The sequence below is a fragment of the Schistocerca piceifrons genome, chromosome 7, assembly GCF_021461385.2.
Source record: "Schistocerca piceifrons isolate TAMUIC-IGC-003096 chromosome 7, iqSchPice1.1, whole genome shotgun sequence".
In the NCBI taxonomy this organism is placed as follows: domain Eukaryota; kingdom Metazoa; phylum Arthropoda; class Insecta; order Orthoptera; family Acrididae; genus Schistocerca; species Schistocerca piceifrons.
The window spans coordinates 83,558,032-83,585,150 of record NC_060144.1 but is presented as its reverse complement, the minus strand read 5'-3'; positions in this window follow the sequence as shown (position 1 = coordinate 83,585,150).

Sequence of the window (27,119 nt, the reverse complement as noted above, 5' to 3'; positions counted from 1 at the left end):
AAAAGTCTTTTAGGTACTTCAAATTTAATGTTTGTTCTGCATCTCTGCGACGTTTCGAACAATTTTGACAGATGGCAGAGCAGTAGTGAACCATCATAATGGCGTCTACGCAAGACACTCGTTATAAGCAACGTGCCGTAATGGGATTCTTGATTGATGGGGAAGGAATCGTGGTGAACATCGATAAACATTGGTGAGTAATGCATGGTAATGATGCAGTTGATAGTAATACACTTGGGCGACGGCTAAATAGAGTTAACGCGTCAGGAAGCACAGAACCTCAGCTCCATGATCGGTCACGTTCGGGGTGTTCTGCCACAGTCCCTGCTACCGACATGTTGAAATCACGCGGATACCTTTGTTCGTGCAGACCGACCCATCGGAACTCGACAATTGGCTCTGCAGCTATCGGTGAATATTGGAAGCACGTATGCAACCGATGAGACTCTTGGATATTCAGAGACGTGCTAGAGATGAGTTCCACAAAAGCTCACAAGATGATGATGATATTTCGTTTGTGGGGCTCTCAAATGCGCGGTTATCAGCGCCCGTACAAATTCCCAACGTTTGCTCAGTTCAATCTCGCCACTTTCATGAATGATGATGAAATGATGAGGACAACAAAAACACCCAGTCATCTCGAGGTAGATGAAAATCCATGATCCCTCAGGGAACGAGACATGGCTGCACCATCCGTTACAGCCATACGGATAAGATGCCTGTCATCTCGACTGCTAGTGATACGAGGCCATTGGGATCCAGCACGGCGTTCCGTATTACCCTCCTGAAGCCACCGATTCCATAGTCTGCTAACAGTCATTGGATCTCGACCAACGCGAGCAGCAATTGTGCGATACGATATCTGCAATCGCGATAGGCTACAATCCGACCTTTATCAAAGTCGGAAACGTGATGGTAAGCATTTCTCCTCCTTATACGAGGCATCACAACGTTTCACCAACCTTTATCAAAATCGGAAACGTGATGGTAAGCATTTCTCCACCTTACACGAGGCATCACAACGTTTCACCAGGCAACGCCAGTCAACTGCTGTTAGTGTATGAGAAATATGTTGAAAACTTCCCTCATGTCAGCACGTTGTAGGTGTCGCCACCGGCGCCAACCTTGTGTGAATGCTCTGAAAAGCTAATCGTTTGCGTATCACAGCATCTTCTTCCTGTCGGTTAAATTTCGCGTCTGTAGCACGTCATCTTCGTGGTGTAGCAATTTTAATGGCCAGTAGTGTATATTGTGAAAAGAACTTTATTCAGAAGTTATACAGATGTTTCGAAACAGTTCGAAAAGCTTCTAATAAAGGTCGCTGTTCGCTGTAATGCCCGTACAGTATCAGCGTGCATAGTAAAACTCGTCCTTTGCAAACAGTCTTTGCAATCACATTACAGTCTTTTAGAAATGTCGACCAGTCGCAGCTCGGAGACGGCGCAAACGAACCACGAAATTTACCATCGCAGCCTGTAGTGTCTCTTCGGAAATGGAGTCAAATGCCACACAGATCGCCGATTCAAGATCGTCCAGCGCAGTGGGATGCTCCCGGTGGACTATGTCTTTCAATGTGCTCCACTACAAGTAGTCACAAGGAGTCAGATCTCTACAGCGTCGTACTCTTACGGATTTATCGACAGCCCTGCAGGATTCATGGTGTCAGTTACGTCCATCATTACTTCAGACATTAGTCGGGTCCATGTCACGTCGTGTTGCGGTACTTCTGCGAGCTCGCGGGGGCACTACACGATATTAGGCAGGTGTACAAGTTTCTTTCGCTCTTCAGTGCATAATTAAGGCGAGAACGGCCAATGATCTCTTCAATGTGGATGCAACCCAGGATCGAACTTTCGTGGGAATCGGCGAGATTCAGCGAGTAATGAGGATAATGGGCAGGGGGCACTACATTAGTAGTGTGCGTTTTAAGTTGAGGATTTTGGTCTGAAGGGAGGCGTGCTAGGGCAGTCCGTGCAGTTGCGATTACCACTGTGTCCAGTTGGCGCAGTGGACAGCGCATATGCCTAGTAAGCCTCACGTTAACGGAGTAACGGGGATGACATTTCGGCCTACATTTCTTTCTTTTCTTTTTCAAATGTGATTGGTATGCTTTCCTGGGATACAAAAATTCAAATAATAAAACAAGAATTTCCTTCTCATTGCCTCTCCCTAATCTTGTCAGGAGATGGGGAAAAAAGCAGCCAAGTCGTTAGACTGCCAAACTAGTAGTCCGTTCGATTGCTGCTGGTGGCATTGTTTCATTCGATACAATAATTTAAAAAAAAGTGTAAGCATAGAGACCCAGGTTCGAATCCCGGTCTGATACAAATTTTGAACTTTCCTCATTGATTTAAACCAATACCACTCACAGCCAATGTCTGTAATTCCTTTGTGTCTTAATTCATTATGGCTGCTGGTTCAAAATGTTGTCTGTTCTTTCAGACGTGTTTGAAAGATCAGACACCACATACACATATTCAGTTTTGAAATCAGGTGCTTATTTGCTGGACACCCTATACATTCAGAAGTGTAAATGTGGATGCTGTCTGCAAAATATGCTGCGAACAGACTTAGTAGAAAAAGGAATAATAAATTGACGTTGTGGGCCAATTAGCTTCTTATTTCTTCCTTTCTTTGGGCCTTTGTCCCGCTTCAACGAGCGGTCGGCCGTGTTATTACGGATTTGGCAGAGTTAGTTGCAGAGTGTGGCCAGATGCCCTTCCTGCCACCACCCCAAATCCTCCCAACTGTCTGCGTCGAGTGTAAGCCAAGAAATAGTGCGAACGTTTTCAAATGTCTGTGAGTCGAGTAACTGAGGCGTAACGTTGGGACAGGCCCAGTATTCACATAGTGCGATGTGAAAAACCGCCTAAAAGCCACATCCAGGGTGGCTGGCATACCGGCCTTTGTCGTTAATCCGCCAGGCGGATTCGATCCGGGGCCAGCGCCCCTACCCGAGGCCAGGGAGCAGCGCATTAGCGCTCTCGGCTACCCTGGCGAGTCTTTAGTTTCTTATCTACAGTGCCAAAAGTTCTTGAACGATTTTTCCTCTACAGAATACGACCACTCGTCTTCCATCAGGAAGTGACAACGCCAGACCAGTTTGTCTTCCAGCCGAAACTTTCATCGGAACTGCAACTGTTACGGTTTTGGAATATGTAACGTATGAGATCAATATTTGAAACTACTCCGCCTCCATATTTGTGGACACAGAAAAGGGGTGAGATCGCGCCTGGTGAGACAAGTTAATTACCAAACGTCAAGACCCTAACATCCTCCCAAATTATTTCACTGAGATGATACTGAGCTTTCTCCACGACAGAAAGATAATAGTCAAGACTGACGGCCAACGCTAAAGAAAGAAACACCTCAGAGAAGGCATTCCGCAAGCGTCTGTCCTCTCGCCACTGTTATATGCCAATGACCTCTCTGACCTACCACAAGCTGTATTAGCCCAATTTCCCGTGGACACGGCCTTCTTGACAAGCAGCAGACGCATCACCGTCACCGCAGGCCGTCTTCAAGGCCAGCTGATATTAACGAAAAATGGGCAGCACAAAACTGGATTAAACGTAACCCCGAAAAGACGAAGCCTGTAATGTTCAACCGCCGGCGCCCAGATCTCGGATACAGATCGGTTTTCCATAATCGGTCCTTATAAACCGGATGGAGATAGTGTTATTAAATACCTCGGAGGCATTCCCGACAGCAAGCTGTTCTTCCAACCACAAGTCAGACGGAAGCGGATGACACTGCTACAACTTCTGCACCAGTTCTATGCACTGCTCGCTAGTACGCAACTACACGCAAGAACTAAGTACTTTGCCCATACGGATGCTCAACGTGGGGCGGTGTGTGTCCCTCAAACTTCAAACCTCTTCAGACTATCCAGAATAGGTGCTTCCGCACCATTCTCCACGCACTCATGTGGTCAAGAATCGTAGACCCTGACATGGAACTCAACATGAGAACTATAAAGAAAAACATCCAAGCATCACCTAGAAGACTTATTGTTAAATGTGGAGAACTTCGGTCCACATCGAGACACAGTGAATGAGCTGGATCTGTGGCACCAACATGGTGACGCAAGGTAAAGGTACCTCGCTCTACCATGCAGGACCCTCAGTGAATGACAATAAAATAAATACAATGTAACCCTGATAGTAGGGCCTAAGGATTCCTGAGCCCAAGGCACTACTCAAGAACAAATAAAGATGGCCTGAATTATTCACCTAAACACTCTAGATCTCCAGCCACACGGATGGTAGAGCTTTGGAGACACCGCATGCGCGCACGCAGTCGCACACACTGAAAGTTATCCTTGTAGATCATCTGTGGAAATGATGAACTGTACCTATTAAAATTTTATTTATACATTATGAAGGAGCTAATATGGAGACCCTTCAAAACACACACACACACCTGCACAACGACGTCCTCGCTGATGCTGAAGTCTTACTGCACGAACAGCGAAAATGTAGTAGGCGATAAACATTTTTGTTTCACTATTTCGATTGATTGGAGGATGGTGGAGGTGGGAGGGGAGAAGTTCAGCGAGAAAAAGTTCCGAAAAGGGTTGAGATTATATGCAGAGTTTGTTGGAAGTCGCTAAGTGCTTTCTTTCTGAAATTCTGGATGACTATAGTCTAGGTATGAAACTACCTGGCAGATTAACACTGTTTGTCGGACCAAGACTCGAAGTCGGGACCTTTGCCTTTCGAGAACAAGTGCTGTACCAACTGAGCTACCGGAGAACGACTCACAGCTTCAATTCTGCCAGTATCACGTCTCCCACCATCCAAACATCACAGAAGCTCTTCTGCGAACTTTGCAAAACTAGCACTCCTGGTAGAAAGATATTGCGGAGACATGGGTTACCCACAGTCTGGGGTACGTTTCCGGAATGAGATTTTCACTCTGCATCGGAGTGTGCGCTGATATGAAAGTTCCTGGCAGATTAAAACTGTGAGACGAGGTACTGGCGGAGTTGAAGCTATGACGAGGGGTCGCCAGTCGTGCTTGGGTAGCTCAGTTAGTAGAGCACTTGCCTGCAAAAGGCAAAGGTCCCAAGTTCGAGTCTCGGCCCGGCACACGGGTTTAATCTGCCATGAAGTTTGATGTCAGTGCAGACTCCGCTGCAGAGTGAAAATCTCATTCTATACTCCGGGCCCACAGGACATGTACACAGTTTGTAACTTAAATACTGTGATAAACCTTTCAAGTAAGAGTGAGTAGTTTAGGACACCATTCAGAAATTGCGCCAGATGTTATAGGAAATACTGGAAATCAAATTTTGTTCGATCTGGAAGCCGGTAGACAGGTGACCAGGGTAGAAGCGGTGCGGTGCGAGGCGGAGGGACACCCCCGCCCCCGCAGCGCGGCGCAATACGTCCCGGAGAGGCCGAGGAATGCTGCGGCGCCGGCTGACAAAGACGCCGACGTCGACGGCTCGCTGGGACAATGGCGGCCCGGCTCATTCATAATGCAGCAGCCGGCTAATCAGCGGCGCCGCGCTGTCCCCCCCCCCCCCCCCCGCCCCGCTAAACACCGTACTCGTCTTGTCGGACGCGCACACAGTACCGCGCCCGCCGCATCGCGCCGCGCTGTCGCTGTCGCCGGCGCGTCGCCGCCGTCTGCGCCGTTGCACGCCAAAACGGGCGAGCGCCGCTTACACACACTCCCTGCTGCGCCACTGGCTCGGTGACGCCGTTGCCGACTGCTGGCCCCGATGTTGAGCAACCCGCCTGTCTCTTGCCTGAATTGGGGAGTCGAACGTCCAACAGAACGCTTTGCCAGCCGTTCTGAGGGCCCACCCAGTATTCTATACGTACAGTGTATCAAAAAGAATAACCGGATTTGTCACGTCTATGTTTCTCAAACTAATAAACATATACAATGAATTTTGATTTTCAATGAACGGGGAACTCGACAAGTTTTTTTCCATACCTTTTCACACGCGTTCAATAATGCCCCCATTCAGGTTGGTTCAAATGGCTCTGAGCACTATGGGACTTAACTTCTAAGGTCATCAGTCCCCTAGAACTTAGAACTACTTAAATCTAACTAACCCAAGGACATCACACACATCCATGCCCGAGGCAGGATTCGAACCTGCGACCGTAGCGGTCGCGCGGTTCCAGACTGTAGCGCCTAGAACCGCTCGGCCACCCCGGCCGGCCCCCTATTCAGGTGCACGGCATACGTCAGTCCGGTATTCAAACTGTTCCCATGCTGTAGCGAGCATGTCTTCAGTTACAGCTTCCCCAGTTGCTGTTATCCGATGTCTCAACTTGTTGTGTTGGCAGAATAGCCAACACCGTGTTGCGAGTGGAGGCCGAAATGCACGCGTTTAGCTCACGCAGGCTGGCATGAGGAGGGAAGGACTATACTGACGTGAGGTCTGGAACATGACAAGGAATTAGAATTCAGAAAGCGGACGTAATTAGTTTGATACTTAACTTTCAAATGGTTCAAATGGCTCTGAGCACTACGGGACTTAACAGCTATGGTCATCAGTCCCCTAGAACTTAGAACTACTTAAACCTAACTAACCTAAGGACATCACACAACACCCAGTCATCACGAGGCAGAGAAAATCCCTGACCCCGCCGGGAATCGAACCCGGGAACCCGAGCGCGGGAAGCGAGAACGCTACCGCGGGAAGCGAGAACGCTACCGCATGACCACGAGCTGCGGACAATACTTAACTTTAATCCATTAATGATGAACGTCGCTCTTGACGGTACATGATTCACAATATTGTCTGTTCAGAATAGTAACTGAATATGGCGCCTTGCTAGGTCGTAGCAAATGACGTAGCTGAAGGCTATGCTAAACTGTCGGTCTCTGCAAATGAGAGCGTATGCATACAGTGAACCATCGCTAGCAAAGTCGGCTGTACAACTGGGGCGAGTGCTAGGCAGTCTCTCTAGACTAGACCTGCCGTGTGGCGGCGCTCGGTCTGCGATCACTGATAGTGGCGACACGCGGGTCCGACGTATACTAACGGACCGCGGCCGATTTAAAGGCTACCACCTAGCAAGTGTGGCGTCTGGCGGTGACACCACCCAATTCATTCATTGTTTTTGGTAACGGAGGCACATAAACAGAGTCTTTAACCCTTTCGGGACGCGAGGCCCGTTTACGTGGCCAGATTGTCGCGTCACACACCCAGCGCTGTATCTAGGGACTGGCTTGGATTATGGACACGGGACGGGGAACATCCTGACAAAAGGGTAATTGTTCTGGCTCATTTCATGTGGGGATCGTCAACGCTTTCTTGCTATATGTCATCATAGCAAAGAAAAGAGGAGTGACACCAAAGAGTCATTTGCACTTTCGGAAGAGTCTCGTCAAGGAGCTTGTGGGTGACGTCAGGGCTCGAGGAAGAGGCCACGCTCTGAGCATGGTGACCTACACAACATGGACGGCCTGTACCATGCCATCGCAAGAATAGACACCGGAAAACAGGGTGACTGTGTCATTTGCAGTGATCGCTCCAAGCCAGGAGGGCGAAAACGGTCCCCCTTTTCTTGCGAAACTTGTCCGTCCAACCCAAATCTTCACGTGCCTGAGTCCTTCAACAGGTTATCACAAAGTAGCAAAGTACCGAAAGGACTTGTAAATGTGGTTGCCTATCGAAAAATCGATATGCCAAAGTGGTAAAGTTTGTTTAAACAAATTTTATGAAATTTTGTACTTTATTGACATAAATTAAATTTTTCATCCCTCAAAATTGACTTTTTATTTTTCTTCCCACGGAGGTCACATAAGAGATAAAATTGTATTTTATATGTCGTTTTAAAGCTAACACTTTAAAGAATAAGATACACCTAATTTTAATATGTCTAATTCAATGCTTCACCTCTCAACTAAAAAAAAGTAACAAAAAATCAAATTTTTCTTTTTTTCTATTTTAACACCACCACCAAGTCAAAAAGTGTGCGCTATGGAATAATGAAAATGTATGCCAGTAAAGAGCGTGTTTTAAGCTTCATGTACAAAAAAATTACACCGATAAGTCAAAAGTGTAGATCTTATAAGCGATGAAAGAAACCTAAGGGATATCGAACCCGCACAGCGCCGCTGAATTGCTCCGCTTTGGGGAAACGCGCTCCGTCCCGAAAGGGTTAATAAACCCCCACGTGAAATAATCACGTACAGTGAGGTCCGGTGGTCCAGTGATCTTGGAGGCCAGTAATGTAAGGCTGAATCGTCTGGACCAGTGCGACCGATCCATCGTTCAGTAATCCTTCGATTCACAAATTCCCGCACTTCCAGATGCCACTGTGGTGGTGCCCCATCCTGTTGGTAAATGAAGTCGTTCGATTCAGTCTCCAACAGCGGGAAAAGAGATTTCTCAAGCATACCGAGATATGTGCTCCTGTAACAGAGTTCTCGGCAAAGAAAAATGGACAGTATACCTTCTCCCGTGAAAATGCACAAAAAACATTAAATTTTGGAGAGTCCCTCTCATGTTACACAACGTCATGTGGTTGTTCCGAACCCCATATTCTCAAATTATGACGGTTCACCTTTCCGTTTAAATGGTATGTTGCCTCGTCACTTTAAACACTAAGCGTGGAAGAAAACTGTCATCCTCCATTGTGCCGAGAATGGAGTTACAGAACTCCCACACGTTGCTGTTTGTCACCTACACGAAGAGCGTACAGTAGCTGAATTTTGTACGGTTTCACGTGTAAACGTCGACGTAACAAACGCCAGACGGACATCGGGGGCATGTTGACCTGACGAGCTGTACGACGAACAGATTTCTGCAGACTGCTTGTGAAACTATGGCGTATGCGTTCGGCGTCTGTGTCAGACACTCGGGGACAGCCTGACCACTTGCGTTTACACAAACAACCTGGTTTTCGGAATTGTTCAAAAAATGGTTCAAATGGCTCGAAGCACTATGGGACTTAACATCTGAGGTAATCAGTCCCCTAGATTTAGAACTATTTAAACCTAACTAACCTAAGGACATCATACACATCCATGCCCGAGGCAGGATGCGAACCTGCGACCGTAGCAGCAGCGCGGTTCCGGACTGAAGCGCCTAGAACCGCTCGGCCACAGCGGTCGGCTCGGAATCGTTGATGCCATCTTCTAATGCTCTGTACCGTAGGAGGATCCACACCGTACCTACTACGAAAGTCACGCTGAACAATTATTACTGACCCGCACTGCGCAAAATGTAGAACACAAAAAGCTTTCTGTTGCCCCGACATCATTTTTATTAGAACTGAAGTGGACGCACACTGCTGCTACCTACCGGGAACGGTGTAAAGCTCGAGTGTTTGCTCTTTCCAACAGTACGTTTTTCGCGCACGTATCTCAGATAACATAATGATTATGATTTTTTAAAATCGGATGATTCTTTTTAAAAACTCCCTGTATTTTTAAAATATCCACTCTACTGTAGAGAAACGTATTAGTTGCAGCTTACATCAGACTTCTGTGATACACGGTCCAGTCGCATTACTGTGTTCGCCGCCTGTGCTCGACGTTAACGCGCAGTTGTCATTCACAGACGGCAGCACTAGCAGTGGGAGGTACATAAGGCGTATCAGGGGACGCGGAAAACAGTGCTATCGCTGTCGTAATGCGTAAACGGGAGATTTATCGGACGTTAGAAAGGGCATGGTCATTAGCTTTCGGGCCGAAAGCAATTGCAAACGGTTAAGTTCGTTAACTGTTAGCGTCCCGTCATGGTTAAAGCATTCCGTACATGACAAGATGGCGCTATCCAGAAACAGGCGCTGAGGCAAATGTGATTCACCCCGTACCATGGATGAGAGAGGTGAACAACGGCTGCGGAGATGTATACGGGCGAATAAGCGTCCAATGACTGGACAGTTGACTGCCCACACGAACCAATGCGCCGTGAACAGTGTCTGCTCAACGATTGTTCAGCGAACGTCGCTGCGTGTGAGCTTCCGCAGCTGGTGCGTGCTACGTGCGCCCATGCTGACCACAGTTTATCGTTCACGAAGACTCCAATTTGCTCCCCAGTAACGCAACTGCTCGTCTACTGATTGGCGACAACTGAATTTTTCAGATGAATCACGATTCATGCTCCATCGGACAGGTGGCTGCTGGCTAGTACGGCGTGAAACGTCGAAAGCAAACACGTGCAACAATAGTCCCAACAGTACAAGCCGTAGGGCACTCCCTGGGTGATCTCGTCATCTTGGAAGGCACCATGTATCAACACCAGTATCACCTAGCCTTCCGGACCACGTCCGCCCCAACACGCAATTTGCTTTACCTCGGCACGATGGAATCTACCAGCAGGACACTGCAGCGCCTCACACAGCTCGCAGTATACGTGCGTGATTCGAAGAGTATGAGGATGAGTTTACCATACCTCACTGGCCACCAAGCGCCGTGGATTTAAACCCGACTGAGAATCTGTAGCCGGCCGCAAAGGCCGAGCGGTTCTAGGCGCTTCAGTCTGGAACCGCGCGACCGCTATAATATGTGGGACCTCCTCGATCTGGCTATTCGCCCATGTATCCTCAGCCGAGAAACAATGCTCAGCTGGCCACATTCCCTGTCGGTACCTTCCAGAGCCTCACTGACTCCTTTTATGCACATCCCGCAGCAGACCCCACTGCAGAAGCTTTTTGACCGATGGTCAGATTAATGTCAATGGAAAGTGTGGTGTCACCGCCAGACACCATACTTGCTAGGTGGTAGCCTTTAAATCGGCCGCGGTCCGTTAGTATACGTCGGACCCGCGTGTCGCCACTATCAGTGATTGCAGACCGAGCGCCGCCACACGGCAGGTCTAGTCTAGAGAGACTCCCTAGCACTCGCCCCAGTTGTACAGCCGACTTTGCTAGCGATGGTTCACTGACAAAATACGCTCTCATTTTCAGAGACGACAGTTTAGCATAGCCTTCAGCTACGTCATTTGCTACGACCTAGCAAGGCACCACATTCAGTTACTATGAATGTATTCTGAACAGATAATATTATGAATCATGAACCGTCAAGAGCGACGTTCATCATTAATGGATTAAAGTTAAGTATCAAACTAATTACGTCCGCTTTCTGAATTCTAATTCCTTGTCATGTTCCAGACCTCACGTCAGTATAGTCCTTTCCTCCTCACGGCAGCCTGCGTGAGCTAAAACGCGTGCATTTCGGCCTCCACTAGTAACACGGTGTTGGCTCTTCTGCCAACACAACAGTCAGTGTATACAGGAAGTATTTGAAAGTGTTTACAGTCCGCAGCTCCTGGTCTAGGGGAATGCCGGCACGGTAGCTCAGCATCGTCGGTCAGGGGGTAAGCTTAGTTGCCTTCTGTAATAAAAAAGAAAAAGAACTGAGTGAATGCATCAGCGATGAACTTGAACAAGCATCATGGCACGTCCGCCCCGAACAAACACAACGACCAATAACGAACAGAATGAGATTTTTAAAAAAGTGGTTAGCGTTGCTGCCCCTGGCTCACAGGGTCCCGGGTTCGGTCCCGACCGAATTTTCTCCGCCCGGAGACTGGGTGTTTGTGTTGTCTTCATCATTTCATCATCATCTGGGAAATTGGCGAGACTGAACAGTGAGAGATTGGGATTTTGCACGGGCGGTGATAACCGAGCAGTTGTGCGCCCCACAAACCAACTATCATGATCGTAGAGTGGTTAGAGGCAACTAAAAAGGAAACACTTTTTATCATGTGGCAAAATGGCACCGATTCCTCGCCAAGAGGTCATGAACGCTTTGGCGTTCGTGACTTTCAGACAGCTGTGTGATTGATATCAGTTAAAATGCTGCCACGTCGATAACACAGAAAATTATCAAGTATATCACATTGTAGAATCAGTTCAGGAGGTTTCCCACCTAAATAAGACTGCCGTTACGTTCTCGGCAGCGGAATAAAGGGAAATGAAGTTGTTTTTCTGACCAAGGAGCCAATATACACTTGCTCACTGAAGTGTGTTAAACTGTTTTAAGTAGGTTGTTTAGGTTTTTATGTTGGTAACACCACGTAGCGCTCTGTATGAAAATCACTGACTGTGCTGTGTGCAGTTTGTGGTTGGTTTGCATTGTTGGAATATTCGCTATTGTAGTGTTGGGCAGTGGGATGCGAACAGCGCATAGCGTTGCGCAGTTGGGGGTGAGCCGCCAGCAGTGGTGGATGTGGGGAGAGAGATGTCACAGTTTTGAGAGCGGACGATCTGGATGTGTGTCCGTCAGAAAAAGGATATTTGTAAGACTGGATGTGATGAACTGATACATATACATGAATACACGAAGCAGATTCAGAAGGATGTAGGCTGCAGTAGGTACTGGGAGATGAAGAAGCTTGCACGGGATAGAGTAGCATGGAGAGCTGCATCAAACCAGTCTCAGGACTGAGGACCACAACAACAACAACATATATATTATGACTTTTGAACACTATTAAGGTAAATACATTTTGTTCTCTATCAAAACCTTTCATTTGCTAACTATGCCTATCAGTTGTTAGTGCCTTCAGTAGTTAGAATCTTTCATTTAGCTGGCAGTATTGGCGCTCGCTGTATTGCAGTAGTTCGAGTAACGAAGATTTTTGTGAGGTAAGTGATTCATGAAAGGTATAGGTTATTGTTAGTCAGGGTCATTCTTTTGCAGGGATTATTGAAAGTCAGATTGCGTTGCGAAAAAAAAGTGTCAGTTTAGTAATGATCAGAATAAGTAAAGAGAGAAATGTCTGAGTACATTCAGTTTTGCTCAGCTGTTTGAAAGTCAAATAACGTAAAAGGTTTATCAGCACAGTCATTTATAATTTTTCTAAGGAGATGTTACACTGTCACCTGACGATCTCTTTTGTAGCAGGGCTCTATGGAACAAAAACCTTCTTTCGAAATTAAATTGAGACACCATGCCGCAATGGTCCGTAATCTCCTGTCACGTCCCTGGTACCGAAATTGCAACTACAATAGAGACTATAATGACAATGTCGTGCCCTTGATTTTATCACTTGAGATTCCGACAATGTCTTTACTGCCTCAACATGATCCCATCTTCTTCGTGTGAATGTGGCGGTGAGGAAGATGTCAAGCAAAGTTTCTTGGACTGTGACGGAGGATATTAATAAACCACGACATAATTGTAGCGTACGATGTCCTTCGTCAGTGTACCCGCTACAAACATTCAAACTCTTTCGGGGACGGCAGACCAAAAAGTGTGTAGAGCCCAGAGCCCTATACGACTTTGTAGCAACAGGGCAAATAAGAATATAGGAAAAGCGTTTTTATATTATAATACAATAAATGAATAGGTTTGTTTTATGTTATAAGCCCACCTTTCTATATTACTTAATGTAAATTTCTTAGGTCATAGATTTAATTTCAGGTAAATCGAATGTAATTTTATTTGTTGTTACATTGATATTTGTATCACATGATACATTTTAACAGTTTCAGGCGTTACACAGAAATGTTAAAAAGCATTTTCAGGCTGGCTGCAAGAGTGACGTCAAAAAGCTTTTGATAAACAAATGAATGAAAAACACGCAAGGGCGCAACAGCTTTCGTTCTTACAGGCCACGTCACTCGGCTGGACTACGCAGATGAGAGGTCTGAAAGTGTATTCGTGACTGATCAAAACGATGCGAAAGGATTTGGGCTTTAATCCAGCAAGTAAGACACTGAAACACACATTCGTGATCAGAGAATTTCGTGACCATCTCTCATTTCTGTGCACTTGGAGCTGAAAATGTTTCCCGGTGACCACCTCAGGATCAATCATCTAGTTGCCGTTGTTGTCTTTTAACGGCCGCACGATATCGAAACCGTGAAATACTGATTATGGCTCAGACTGTCTGCGTATTGAGTGGACGTATTCAGCGCACGATTTAGGCGAATAATTTAGGATGGACTTATCTGGCAGGTCCCTGAAATGGACTCCTAACGGATGCCTGTCCAGTAGGTAGCACTGCATCTCCCTGGCCGGTGATAACACAGGACTTGACAACATATCCTCTCACGCGAGATTAGCGGACACGTTTCTGCTGGTTTCCCCATCTTCAGGAGAGCGCGCCTGGGAGGCTCTTTTGTGCGCCGGCAAGCGTGCGGCGCTTCCCGGAAGCGGATTTGACAATGAGCAGGCCGACGCCGCGGGAATTCATCCGCAGCGGCCGCTGTTTGCCACGGCTTACCATCACAGACAAAGCTCCGCTCGGCACAAAGCGAGACTTTGACAAGAGGTAAAGAGGCACACAGAGTCGAGATACAGTTAAGCACGAGAAGATCCCAGTCTCGGCTTATGACTACGTCGTCTCCATCGATTATTAACAACCAGTGAGTTACAGAGAAGCAGAGACAGAGAGCGATAAAGATGTGCGGAAGTGAAGGAAGCGAAGACACGCGGCTAAGCACTGTGACTTCGGATTACGTCAGTATTCCCTTTAGATTAAAAATGTGCGGCAACCAAGTAAAGGACGAGTGTCGGAGAGCTGAACACCCTTAAATAGCGGAGTCGTCGTTAAACAGAGTTACATGATTTATTAACAGGTATTACACAGACAAATTCCAGTCACAATCCTTTGTTATCCTCATAAAACTACTTAAATGCTCTAAAATGTTTCGACTTTTGATATCATCAGCCGCTACCTACCTCTACACAGGTACTCCACATGCCACCGTACGGTGCGTGATTACTAGTGACTTCCTTTCCTGTTCCACTCGCAAATAGACAGAATGAAAAACAACTATTATATATCTCCGTAAGAGTCCTAATTTCTCGTGTCTTACCTTCGTGGTCCTTACGCGCAATGTATGTATGTTGGTGGCGTAAGACTCGTTCGACAGTCAGTTTCAAATGGCGGTTCCATAAATTTTTACCAATAGTGTTTCTCGAAAGGAACGTCGCCTTCCCTTCAGGGATTCCGATTTCAGTTCCCGAGGCATTTCCGTAACACTTACGAGTTGTTCGAACCTACCGGTAACAAATCTAGCAGCCCATCTCTGAACTGCTTCGATATATCCCTCCAGTCCGACTGGGACGGATCCGAAACACTCGAGCAGTAATAAAGAATAGGTCGCACTAGCGTATTGTATGCGGTCTTCTTTACAGGTGAACCGGACTTGCCTAAGATTCTTCCAATAAACCGAAGTCTTCCCGACCACAGTTCTCACATGATCGCTGCATTTCATATCGCTATCTCTGTAGTAGTAGTAGTAGTAGTAGTAGTAGTCGTAGCAGTAGTTGTTGTTGTTGCAGCTGCTGCTGTTCTGGTCTTTGGCCCGAAGACTGGTATGATGCAGGTCTCCAGCTAGTCTATCCTGTGCAAGTCTCTTCATCTTCTGTGTAGCTGCTGCCACCAACTTAACTATAGTCAAACCTTGGTCTCCCTCTACAAATTTGTCGCCTCACACGTCCGTCACTAACCAAAATTGCTATTCCGTGATGCTTCAGTAAGCGACCTATTAACCTATCCATTTCTTCAGTCAAGTTGTACCTAAAATTTCTTTCCTCCCACTTTTTAATCCGTATCTCCTCATCAGTTATCCTGTCTATTCTTCTAATCTTCTGTAGTCTTGTGCAACACCACACTTCAGAAGCTTTAATTCCTCCTTGTCAAAATGGTTTATCATCTACGTTTTATTTCAGTATTAGCCGAATACCCGGCGTTTGCCAGATTTATTCCAATCTTATATTAGCGTTTGACTCGGTGCCCCACTGCAGACACCTAACTAAGGTACGAGCATATGGGATTGGTTCCTAAGTATGTGAGTGGCTGGAAGACTTCTTAAGTAATAGAACCCAGTACGTTGTCCTCGATGGTGAGTGTTCATCGGAGGTGAGGGTATCATCTGGAGTGCCCCAGGGAAGTGTGGTAGGTCCGCTGTTGTTTTCTATCTACATAAATGATCTTTTGGATAGGGTGGATAGGAATGTGCGGCTCTTTGCTGATGATGCTGTGGCGTGCGGGAAGGTGTCGTCGTTGAGTGACTGTAGGAGGATACAATATGACTTGGACAGGATTTGTGATTAGTGTAAAGAATGGCAGCTGACTCTGAATATAGATAAATGTAAATTAATGCAGATGAATAGGAAAAAGAATCCCGTAATGTTGGAATACTCCATTAGTAGTGTAGCGCTTGACACAGTCACGTCGATTAAATATTTGGGCGTAACATTGCAGAGCAATATGAAGTGGGACAAGCATGTAATGGCAGTTGTGGGGAAGGCGGATAGTCGTCTTCAGTTCATTGGTAGAATTTTGGGAAGATGTGGTTCATCTGTAAAGGAGACCGCTTGTAAAACACTAATACGACCTATTCTTGAGTACTGCTCGAGCGTTTGGGATCCCTATCAGGTCGGATTGAGGGAGGACATAGAAACAATTCAGAGGCGGGCTGCTAGATTTGTTACTGGTAGGTTTGATCATCACGCGAGTTTTACGGAAATGCTTCAGGAACTCAGGTGGGAGTCTCTGGAGGAAAGGAGGCGTTCTTTTCGTGAATCGCTACTGAGGATATTTAGAGAACCAGCATTTGAGACTGACTGCAGTACAATTATACTGCCGCCAACTTATATTTCGCGGAAAGACCACAAAGATAAGATAAGAGAGATTAGGGCTCGTACACAGGCAAATAGGCAGTCATTTTTCCCTCATTCTGTTTGGGAGTGGAACAGGGAGAGAAGATGCTAGTTGTGGTACGAGGTACCCTCCGCCAGGCACCGTATGGTGGATTGCGGAGTATGTATGTAGATGTAGGCCACCTCCTCCTACCCTCTCTTTCTGAACGTATTCCCCCTCTCTCTTTTCTTTCCTCCTCTCCCATCCCTCTATCTATCTCCTCCCTTTTTGTCCATTTCCCCCTCCCCTTCGCTGTTTCTATCTCTGTCCATCTCCTCCTGCCCCCTCTTTCTGGACGTATCCTCCCTCTTTTTGTCCACCTTCTCATCCCCCTCTCTCTTTTCTTTCCTCCTCTCCCCTCCCTCTATCTATCTCCTCCCTTTTTGTCCATTTCCCCCTCCCCTTCCCTGTCTCCTACTTCCCCCTCTGCATGTGTCTATCTCCTCCTTTCCCCTTCTCTCTCCACTTTGCCATCCCACCCCAATAGAAGGTTGCTGGTTCATAACTCCACACTATTTCTTTCCTGATAATAAGTAATACCTGTACTAAATTTGGCTGAAATAGATCCAGGGGTTTAGGAGGAGCTTTTTACCCGTCGCTTTGCCTATGCAAGAACATGTCACATACATTTCATACATATTCCTACACATACACTTCACCTATATCTCTAGCGAATTTAGTCCTGCAGCTTCGTCTTTACGCAGCTCATTGTTTATGACGCCATACCTTCTTAACTATGTATCGTACAATAACATAATTCTGCAGGTATATCTAGTGGTATATGTGGCTAGTGTCTGCGGAATGCGTTGTGAATGGAGTTAATAGTAAAGAACTAATAAATTAAAACATCATGCAACAGTTTTGTTGGATAAACGTCAGTCCCTTTAAGAGGTAAGTCGTCCTTATCCCCATAGTAGTTCATTCAAGACAGTACAGTTCTTGTACCAAGTTTGGTTAGTTCGATCCAGTGGTTATTATCGATCCAGTGGTTTAGAAGAGTTTTTACAAAATGTATGAATAAAGCTACGCATTGGACAACTACTTCCAGAATGAACTTCTTAAAACTCATATTTATCTTAGATATTAACAACTTTCACTTTTCCAGAACAGATTTTCTTGCTATCGCCAGTCTGTATTGCATATTCTCTCTACTTCGGATATCATCAGTTGTTTTGGTGCCAAAATAGCAAATTTCGTGCTCACAAGATACTTCTAATCGAATTGTGTGGCTACGGATCCGTGATTTCCTCTCAGAAAGGTCACTCTACGTAGTAATCGACGGAAAACCATCGAGTAAAACTGAAGTGCGATCCGACGTTTCCCCAAGTAAGTGTTAAGCCCTTTGCTGTTCCTAATGTACATAAAATATTTAGAAGATAATCTGAGCAGCCCTCTTAGCTTGTTTGCATGTGTTGCCGTCATTTACCGCCTAATAAAGTCATGAGAAGATCAAAACCAATTACAAAATGGCTTATAACGATATTTGAATAGTGCGAAAAGTGGAAATTGTCTCTCAGTAGTGAAAATGTGAGGTCATCAACACGAGTAAATAAGGAAATCCGTTAAATTTCGATTACACGATAAACCACATAAATCTGAAAGCTGACAATTCGACTAAATACGCTGGATATCGAATTACGAACACCTTAACTTGAAATTATTCCATAGATAATGTTGCGGAAAAGGCGATCTAAAGGCTAGCAAGGACAATTAGAAGACGCAACAGGTTTGCTAAAGGTACTGCCTACGCCACGCTTTCTCGTCCTCTGGTAGAGTATTGCTGTGATGCATGGGATCCTTACTAGACAGATTAACGGAGAACATCAAAAAAATTCAAAGGAGAGCATCTCGTTTTGCATTATGGCGCAATAGTGAAGAGAGTATCACGGATAAGATAAGACAGCTGGGAAGGCAATCTTTAAAACAAAGGTGTTTCTCCTTGCGGCGAGATCTTTTCACGAAATTTCAATCATTAATTTTCTCCTCTGAATGCGAATATATTTTACTATCGTCAGTCTACACACGGAGAAATCGGACCTCGTGCAGAAAGAGTTAAGTGTTTGTTTTTCCCGTGTGCTGTCAGTGAGTGGAACGGTAGAGAAGTAGTCTAAACCTAGATCGAAGAACCCTCTGCCAGGCACTCACGTGTGTACTGCAGAGTAGTCATGTAGACGTAGATGTAGAATTTAAGCGTCTCATTTCCTAATCTGGTTTTCTAAGTATCGTCTGGTTTAATTCGACTGCACTCTATTACGCGTGATATCTTATAACATCCTTCCAAAATACTAACCATTCTGTACAACTGATCTTCTAACTCATTTGCATTTCTGACTGAATTAAAACATCATTGGCAAACCGTAAAGATATTTTAATGTTTTTCCTTCATGTGGGAAAACAGTCATGTAGAACTTTCTGAATAAAATTACTGTTCATGGTAATTTAGTCAAATGTCGAAAAGTTCATTGAAGTTTTTATTTCTTCTCCGCGAGCTTTAATTCCGTTTTTAATGTTTCCTTGGTGTTCTTTACCGCTTGATCACTGTACACCCTGAATAACATCAGGGAGAGGCTCCAAAGATTGTGTACAGTTAATATATCTATAAATTTTGAACAGTTATACAAGCCCTGGACGCCCTGCTTGGACGTGAACATATACACTCTGCAGTGGTTCTGTGTTACTGCTTTTCTGCCACAGCACTCTCCCCGCCTATAGAGGGTTCCTTTGTGAGTCCCACCCGCTCAACCACTGACTATTCTGGCATACTATCAAACACATATATTGCCCTTACAGATTTAATCTTACGAAGAAATAAAATTAGAATTAAAAAATAAGTATTGAGATAACACAAGCAAAAATATTATGTAAACCCTGTACTGAATTTCATAAGCGACTATCGAAAGAAAGTCGATTGCGACAATTAACAACAAACTCTTTGAACCTATCAAAAATTCTATATCATACGAATTCCAATTCTTTATACGTAAGACAAATGGTAACAGTAACTACAATATTCCTTGTTGATTCTTTTGATACAATACAGCCATTGCGAAATTTTATTATAAGATTCCAGTCAGGAAGTCATATTTCGAATGTTGATATCATTTAAACCGATTACACCAAATTTTGCTACCATGAACTGAGGACCTATAGCAAGTACAGGCCATACTGGAACTATTCGAATCCAAGTCGTTTGGCTGATTCCAGAATTCTGAGGCCTATGAACACAGGATATGGTGAAGGATGTGGTTGCTCAAATGGTTCAAATGGCTCCAAGCACTATGGGACTTAACAACTGATCATCAGTCCCCTCGATTTAGAACTACTTAAACCTAACTAACCTAAGGACATCACACACATACATGCCCGAACCTGCGACCGTAGCAGCAGCGCGGTACCGGACTGAAGCGCCTAGAACCGCTCGGTCACAGCGGCCGGCGATATGGTTGCGTAATACTCACTTTCAGTTAAGTGACTGTGTAGCAAAATAACATTTATTCAGCAGATATTGTAGGAGATACAATCATGATTCACACATACAACTGTAGTGCAGATACATTAGCTGAATTAATATTACTAAAATATAAATAGGAATGTTAAACCCTAAGCATTGAAAATATTACAAACTCGCGGAATCTAAGATCAGTACGAAAATACCTTTTAAGAAGAGACACTTTATACATGAATTCTCACTCCTTTTTGTGCAAAAGAAAAGTTGTAACTACTAACCTAAAGAAACAGCCAGGCTTCAGATAGCGTAATTCTCTCATTACACACGTTTTCATCTTTCATTTTGTGACATCATGTTCCTCAAACTGCCGAGGAGTATAATGTCTTTAAATACATTTTGTGAAGACTCCAAGTGTCACTTGAGCGTGACTAGACATTGATCAGCCAGAACATTATGATCACCTATCTGCTATCATTATAAACCTGTCTAGGCGATAGGAGAGTCACCTGGCGAGGAATGACTGCTAGTGAGACGCACGCACGGTCCATGTAGTATGAGTGAGCGGACTGTCCGGGCGCACAATGGGGAAGGCGCACGATCTACCTGAGTTTCAAACGGTTCAAATGGCTCTGAGCACTATGGGACTTAACATCGGAGGTCATCAGTCCCCTATAACTTAGAATTACTTAAACGTAACTAACCTAAGAACATCACACACATCCATACCCGAGGCAGGATTCGAACCTGCGGCCGTAGAGGTCGCGCAGTTCCAGACTGAAGCGCCTAGAACCGCTCGGCCACTACCTGAGTTTAACCGAGGGCCAATTGTGATGGTGCAGAGGCTACACACCAGCATTTCGGACACTGCAAAACTTGTCGGGTGTTCTAGGGACTGCTGTGGTGAGTGTCTTCAACACGTGGCAAAACCAAGGCGAAACCTCGTTCAGACGTCGTAGGGTTAGGCGCCGCCCCCCCCCCCCCCCTCATTAGATGATTGGAAAAGAGCACAGGTAGTCCCAGTCTTCAAGAAGGGTCGTCGAGCAGATGCGCAAAACTATAGACCTATATCTCTTACGTCGCTCTCTTGTAGAATTTTAGAACATGTTTTTTGCTCGCGTATCATGTCATTTCTGGAAACCCAGAATCTACTATGCAGGAATCAACATGGATTCCGGAAACAGCGATCGTGTGAGACCCAACTCGCCTTATTTGTTCATGAGACCCAGAAAATATTAGATACAGGCTCCCAGGTAGATGCTATTTTTCTTGACTTCCGGAAGGCGTTCGATACAGTTCCGCACTGTCGCCTGATAAACAAAGTAAGAGCCTACGGAATATCAGACCAGCTGTGTGGCTGGATTGAAGAGTTTTTAGCAAACAGAACACAGCATGTTGTTATCAATGGAGAGACGTCTACACACGTTAAAGTAACCTCTGGCGTGCCACAGGGGAGTGTTATGGGACCATTGCTTTTCACAATATATATAAATGACTTAGTAGATAGTGTCGGAAGTTCCATGCGGCTTTTCGCGGATGATGCTGTAGTATACAGAGAAGCTGTAGCAGCGAAATGAAGAAAGATCTGCAAAGGATAGGCACTTGGTGCAGGGAGTGGCAACTGACCCTTAACATAGACAAATGTAATGTATTGCGAATACATAGAAAGAAGGATCCTTTATTGTATGATTATATGATAGCGGAACAAACACTGGTAGCAGTTACTTCTGTAAAATATCTGGGAGTATGCGTGCGGAACGATTTGAAGTGGAATGATCATATAAAATTAATTGTTGGTAAGGCGGGTACCAGGTTGAGATTCATTTGGAGAGTGCTTAGAAAATGTAGTCCATCAACAAAGGAGGTGGCTTACAAAACACTCGTTCGACCTATACTTGAGTATTGCTCATCAGTGTGGGATCCGTACCAGATCGGTCTGACGGAGGAGATAGAGAAGATCCAAAGAAGAGCGGCGCGTTTCGTCACAGGGTTATTTGGTAACCGTGATAGCGTTACGGAGATGTTTAATAAACTCAAGTGGCAGACTCTGCAAGAGAGGCGCTCTGCATCGCGGTGTAGCTTGCTCGCCAGGTTTCGAGAGGGTGCGTTTCTGGATGAGGTATCGAATATATTGCTTCCCCCTACTTATACCTCCCGAGGAGATCACGAATGTAAAATTAGAGAGATTAGAGCGCGCACGGAGGCTTTCAGACAGTCGTTCTTCCCGCGAACCATACGCGACTGGAATAGGAAAGGGAGGTAATGACAGTGGCACGTAAAGTGCCCTCCGGCACACACCGTTGGGTGGCTTGCGGAGTATCAATGTAGATGTAGATGTAGATGTAGAGATGTCGGACGTCGGGGGCTGGGCAGATTAGTAAAACAGGACAGACGGCGAAGTATCAAGGAACTGACATCAGACTATACCGCTGGGCAGAGTACAAGTGTGTCTAAACACACAGTGCACTCAACACTTATAACGATGGGCCTCCGCAGCCGGCGACCCATGCATGTGCCAATGTTAACACAACAACATCGGCAACTATGACTGAAATGAGCACGTGACCATAGCCACTGGACGTTGGCGCAGAGGCAGAGCGTTGCATGGTCTGATGAATAACGATACCTTCTTCATCATGCCAATGAGAGGACGCTGATCTGCCGTCTTTCAGCGGAACAGCTCCTTGACACCTGTACGGCGGGAAGGAGACAAGCTGGTCCAGCAGAGCTCGTGCAAGGCACCGTGACGGCCAAGGAACATCGCACACAGGTTGCAGACCACGTACACCCCTTCATGACCATCATGCTTGCCGACGGCAGTGGCATTCTTCAACAAGACAATGCGCCATGTCACAAGGCCAGGACAATGATACGGTGGTTCGAGGAATACAGCGGCGAGTTACGACCGTTGTGGTGGTTCCCAAATTCGCCAGATCTGAACTTGATCGAACATATCTCGGATGTGACTGGACGTGGTGTCACATCTCATCGCCCCCCCCCCCCCCTCCACGGAACTAACGAGAATTAGGCGACTTGTGTGTGTATATGTAGTGAGAACTGCCTCCACCAATCTACCAAGGCCTCACTGCCAGGACGCGTCGCCGCTGCTATCCGTGCCAAGTGTGGACATACCGGCTATTAGGCAGATGGTCATAATGTTCTGGCTGATAAGCGTATGTTGGGGTGAGTCACCAGACGTACAGTGCTTTATTATTTTTGTGGACTGCAACCAAATGAAGGTTAGGAACAGTGTATAAACATCAGCTGTTTCGAAAATAAATGATGAAGTATGAAGCAATATTTTATTTATCAGTATTTACCTTGCACATATTTATAAGACATGGCAGCAAAAATCAACTTCGGGATAAGAGATCTGGGATCAACTACAGTCGGCCGAGTCATTGTATTTCATTGACAAAATCTGCCAATTTGATTTTTGGAGTAGTCTCCTGGCGCTCAGATTTTTCATTCGACCGAAGTATGAGGTGACGTCACAAACTCAGTGCCGTGACTATAGGCTGGGCAAGCGGAGCTGGGGCCACAGAAGATTGGAGGTCTATGGCGCCCGAAAGAAAGAAACGAAAAAAGACAGCGATTAAAAAATTATTAAAATCGATCAGTTAGGTGAGCTTTCTCCCTATATTAAAATTGCCAAAGTTGATTTTCTGATGTAAAAATACTGGAACCATTTGGTCCACTTTCTGTTTTAAGTGCATCTTTGTACTCGTAAACGGAATCGGACGTAACACGCGGACTTAAAGATCATAGAAATGTTATCTGTACTCGAACCTTCCAAGACACTACTCCAGGCAGGTGTAAAAGAATGTACGCAACGGAAAATAATAAACGCTAAAATGATGATTTGGCCCTGTCTGACAACCCCCTGAAGCAGATCTTAGGATCTCTTAATTCTATAAATTACAATCTAAACATAAATGGATGATGAAGGGAACTAATACTACTAAATGATAAACGTTGTTCTTGCTTCTATATTTATTGTCGATTTAAAAAAAAAAAACCTTTATATTACAAAGTTTACATTTCCTAAGTAAAATTACTAATCAGTTGTCCAACTCTGTCTCATATTATGACTGCGCGGTCTAATGTCAATAATGCGAAATGACTGACATCATCTACGTACCAAACACTATGAGACACTACTTTCAAAGATGATCTACGGTGCTGTGGAACCTCAGTGGAAATAAACTAACGTGATCACGGCTGTTTAGCAATACAGCCTTAATAAGCCGAAGCAATTTGCGATATCACCGTATGTACTGCGTCTGGTGCGTCGGTGTGCTGGTTCTCGTACACGTCTGCGTCGTTGGAAGAACTCCAGCCACAAGACAAAACTCTTTCAAACACTAGGACGGCAGAAGGCGGTCCTCTGACTAATATACTCTAATACTGTCTTCTCCTCGCTGTGTTCTACAGACGAGAACGCGAACTCCCAGTCACAAGGACGCAGTTCAGATAACGTCTCAACGTTTAAGTATAGGCAGAAGAAGTTGCTCTCAATCACTGAACGCTGCGTACTCAACGACGACTTCCGACCCGGAGGCGAAGTCCAGAATCGGATAAGTTCACAACAGTACAGTGCCTAACCGTTCTAACTATAAATCTCGTGAGAGCAAAGACAGCAAGTCCGTCCGTACCAACAAGAAGCTGATACTAAGCGACCATCACACACAGGAGCTCAAAACGGAAGACATGGTCTCTCCACCGCTGGCTTCCCAGCAAGGCTCGGCTCCCCACCATCGTAATTCCAAAAACGAATTATATTTCCGAAACCAAGGAATATTCTCCCTTTCTACAGATTCTTCCGAACGCCGACCAACCATATTTTAGTCTTTTGTCGTCCAGCGCGGAAAGTTTGCGAGGAAAAACATATACTTGTACAATGGTACGCTTCTGAGTAAAAATCCTTGGAAATAACCCAGCCTGCGTGGTTTCCGAGGTGCCGCTTCTTCGTTCCTCTCACCTGCGTCCAAGATTTTCAGCGTTCTGAAGTATTATCCGGTTATCCTTCCGGTCCCTGCTACAACAGTGGCCGGCCGTCACCCTATAGTGCTCCATGGTTCAGGTGCCACGACGTCCGTCACGCTACTTCCTATGTTTAAGCAGGACCAACACACCTGTGCAGACTTTTCCACCCAGGGCTTGAGTTCTGCCTGCCTGGCGCTCCAACCTCTACTATTATAAGCAATCATTCATTACGCCGTTTCTATAATAAAGATACTCCGTAACCTTTCATGCAGTAAGCGTTAACAATTATTTAAAAGATGCACGTGACAATGTCAGTCTCCTTTATATATTCATATATACGATGTACAACCTGTCACATGATACTTAATTGTGTTTCTAGATTATGGCAAATTATGTGGATGAGTTCTTGTAAGGTGCGAAATTATAGCCACCTTACAACCTGAAAAGCTTTCAATTTATTGATACGTTCAACGAAGGTACTCTTTTCATACAACACTGCAAGGTAGCATTGGTAGTGACAGGAAACAACTGAGTCACTCCGAAATCATACATACTGTTTCGACTTCTGTCGAAATGGCTACTCCAGTTAGCCACTGTTCTGAGTTTCTTCTCAGAGTGAACAAGTATGTAGTGCTTGTTGTCTCACGTCAGGGGATACACAGTGGCATAAGAGGTCATGTACAAACGATACTCAAAGCTACAAGTTACTTATCACCGAAACGAAACATAGCATTAAACAATGACGACTGAGGCGTTACATCTATTGCGCACAGTGTCATTTGATCGTCACAGTTGCTAGCGAGAAGGATCAACATATTAGCAGCTCGAATTCCATTGACCTCTACCGAATTAGTATTAGGGAGACGAGAAGCCAAGGAAATATGTAAGCAGAGAGAACAACTTCAAATAACATTTCATTCCGTTGTCCGTCTCCGTAACCGAGTGTCCAGATGCTCGTTATCCATGATATTATTTATAATTTCTTTGGAACTAGTGATCCATTCAATCACTCGCCAAACCTCTGGACTTCACGTGCGTGCACAATGGTTCACTGTTAACGCTTATGCCAATGATATAACAATTGTAATCACGCAACGTAAAGACAGTGCGAAGATATTAAAAATAACAGATACTTACGGGGCAACAGCAAGATCAACAGTAAACAAGAACAAAACGCGACTCCTATGGGCGAACCAAAATTCACAGCTCAAGCCATGTCCCTTCACAGAACGAGGCGAAATGGAAGTGGTTGGTGTTAAACTGACTAAGAACGTGAACGAAATGGTTGAGAATAATTCCAAATCAATGTTAGCGAAAGTAAGAGGCGCCTTAATAGTCAACAGCACTAGAAACTTAAATCTTATTCAAAGAATACAATACGTGAATATGATCGTTCTTTCAAAAATGTGATGTACAGCTCAAATGATATGCAAACAGCGAAAATATATCGTTCAAATTAAGAAATATATTAGTTGGTTGATCTTGAAAGGGATTCCGTGTAGCCAGAGATTAGTTAACAAAGCCACCAAACGAGGGAAGATTAGGCTTAATAGATTGTGAGAAAAAATGCACAGCGCTCATAATTCAAAATCTTATAAAATCCTAATATCTTTGAAGTAACTAGAAGGCAGTCGGATTTGTTGAAGGCCGCATGAGGAACTACCACAACAAGTAGAACACGACTACGGTTCAAATGGCTCTGAGCACTTTGGGACTTAACATCTGAGGTCATCAGTCCCCTAGAACTTGGAACTACTTAAACCTAACCAACCTAAGGACACCGCACACATCCATGCCCGAGGCAAGATTCGAACCTGCGACCGTAGCAGTCGCGCGGTTCCGGACTGAAGCGCCTTGAACCGCTCGGCCACCGCGGCCGGCTCACGACGACGGACACGCACGTATGTTACTCCCACTCTCAAAATGACAACAGGAATTCTAGAAAACTGCCAAATGGAAAGAACGTAAGGACGAAAAAGATTATGGGTGAACTACAGAAGGAAACATTCCACACGCCAGTCAGTCGAATGGAACACAGAGATCTAAATTGGAAGTTAGTGTCTTTTACGTTTCCGGATGCGACTGGAAGTTGAATACTGCGCCCGGCCGTTT